Source organism: Siniperca chuatsi, linkage group LG16 (genome assembly GCF_020085105.1).
Source record: "Siniperca chuatsi isolate FFG_IHB_CAS linkage group LG16, ASM2008510v1, whole genome shotgun sequence".
Classification (NCBI taxonomy): domain Eukaryota; kingdom Metazoa; phylum Chordata; class Actinopteri; order Centrarchiformes; family Sinipercidae; genus Siniperca; species Siniperca chuatsi.
In genome coordinates this window covers 26,692,118-26,694,541 of record NC_058057.1, presented here as the reverse complement: position 1 = coordinate 26,694,541, position 2,424 = coordinate 26,692,118, and the positions used below count along the sequence as shown (strand labels likewise).

The window sequence follows — 2,424 nt, the reverse complement described above, 5'->3', positions numbered from 1 at the left end:
GGAAATGTAGGGGTTTTAACAACCTGAGGAGGACTTTAAATTACACACAAATTACATATAAAGGCCCGTTCTGCAATTTCTTGGAGTCAAAATTGGTCAAAATTAATTACACTTAAGGGATTTTCAGTAGTAAGCTATTGCTCTACTGGAATTAAATTCTTGACATTTTGGAGGAGGCATTTTGTGTAAGGAGATAAAATTAAGTATGATTTTAAAGTTAAATAAATGTATTTAATATAGAGAAAAACATTTCTTGTGTAGGTATGTGGTTGCATTGGGCTGCGGCCCTCTACTGTGCATGTCGTGCAAAAATTTAGGACATCCCAGAATGTGATCTCAAAAATGTGTAGGAACCCTGTCCTGTTCATTTTAAGGAATAGTTTTGGGAAATGGGCTTATTCGCTTTCTTGCCAAGAGTTAGATGCGACAGTTGATATCACTGTCATGCGTTAAAAGAGCACTCCACCGATTTATCATCGCACTCTATGACACTGTCAGACTCACGATGGACAGTTTTTAAAAAAGGATCAAAATCGATGCAGCAGAACCAGAGATATCTTCTTCTTTATTCCACACATTCTTCTTCCTTGTCAAAACCTGGCGCCTACATTACCCACAATGCAACTCAACAGCTGGGTGGGAGATGTTATGCTAGTAGCGGCTAATGCAGCCTGCAGCAGAGAGGAGCAGCTGCAGAGGTCTGCTGAGCTCACTGCTTTCTGACGCCACACCAACACTTTAGTTTCATCTTCAAACTTGTAGTCTTCAGCCCCGACCGACGCCGACTCGAGTGACATCACTTGAGGACATTTAGCAGACTTCGCACAGCTCCCTCTGGAGACACTAAAGGCTTTATACTACTTATTTCACATATGCAGTAGTACTCCCCAACACCTGTAAACACACTTTTATGTGTGTTCCCCTTTAAGTGTGGAGCTAGAGCCGGGAGACGATTATCCTAGCTTAGCATAAAAACTGGAAGCAGGGTAAAACAGCTAGCCTGGCTCTTTTCCAAAGTTAAAAAAATTCTCCTACCAACACATATAAAGCTCAGTAACTAACACATTTGTTTAATCTGTATACAAACGGAAATGTAAAAACCAAAAGTTGTGGTTTTACGAGGGTGTGCTAGAACTATTTCTTGGCGCACAACAGCGAACAACAAGTTGTTGTTTTTACATTTCAGTTTGTGTACAAATTAGACAAATATGAAATAGGTTAATCAGTGAGCTTTGGAGGTGTTGGTAGATGTATTTTAAACTTTGGACAGAGCCAGGCTAGCTGTTTCACCTTGTTTCCAGTCTTTATGCTAAGCTAAGCTAATCGCCAGTTGGCTCTATTGTCATACTTAACACACAGACACGAGAGTGGTATCAATCTACTCATCTAACTCTCAGCAACAAAAAAAATAAATAAATTAAAAGCTTATTTACCAAAATATCAAAATGTTCCTTTGATGTGGCTCTCCTGAAGTGTGAAAACTGAAAGCATGCATTTAGCAAAAAATTAAAGCGCAAAAACTGCCTAATTGTTTCTGAAGAATCCAGAAAGCTGCCACACAACAGCTGCAGGGAGTTTGTTGCACCAGTAGAAGCAGAAAGAGTCTCTGTAAAAAAAAGGTTTTTTAAACAAAATTATACATGACAGAAAGTCCTGCTGTATGATAGCAATTTCCCTCACAACATCAATGACGGCTGCCAGAGAATAATGAATACACTGGCTTGGTGACTTGTTTGGCAGCCATGTTTAATGTAAAAGCCCATTACGGTGTGGACGTATTGCAGCCATCCCGCTCCACTGCAGCTCTGTGATGAATAGCCTCTTTGTGTACAGTATCGATCAGCTCAGTGTGAAACTCATCCGGTGGCTCTGTCAATCCAATAGAAGTTGCATTTCATCCAGGTTAGCTTCTGCTGTACAACGCTTCTGCGCACATCAGCGATGCACTGTAACCGCTCTGCTCTGGAGGATGAACTCCAACCCACTCGGAGCGCAAAAAAAAAAAAAAAAAAGCACTGCTGCTGTTGTGAAAACTGAAAAATATCAATAAAAAGGTCTATGGCATCACGAGGTTATGATAGTTTGCCCACATTCTCATTTTTCTGATTACGCATCTGTTTTAATGTGATTCTGAGGCACAAGCAGCGTACTGTAGAAAATGTGTGACAAAGAGAGAGTTGACATTTCTTTCTTATCATTGTCAGAATCCGCTGTGGTATTTGGTTTGCTCGGTGGTGATAAAACATTACACAGACGTGAGCTGATGGATATGCTGTGTGAAGGCATTAATGGTTCATAACTTAATCACCTAACAGTGGGAAAAAATCTATCTTTGAGGAAAATGGCAGTTATGAATACCTAATGAAATGCATGCCTGCTTCCTTTTTTTGCATTTTTCTTCTGCATATCTGAATCTTTGCATCC

General features: G+C 40.1%; 1 protein-coding gene across 1 annotated transcript in view; it reads left to right on the top strand.

Moving 5' to 3' along the window:
- The window catches only part of LOC122863125 (5-hydroxytryptamine receptor 1B-like), a 5,091-nt gene extending 3,016 nt beyond the window's left edge, over positions 1-2,075 (top strand). Inside the window, exon 1 of the mRNA XM_044169272.1 lies at positions 1-2,075. This exon is cut by the window's left edge and continues 3,016 nt beyond it. The gene's annotated coding sequence lies outside the window, so the exon portion shown is untranslated.
- Positions 2,076-2,424: the final 349 nt, after the last annotated feature.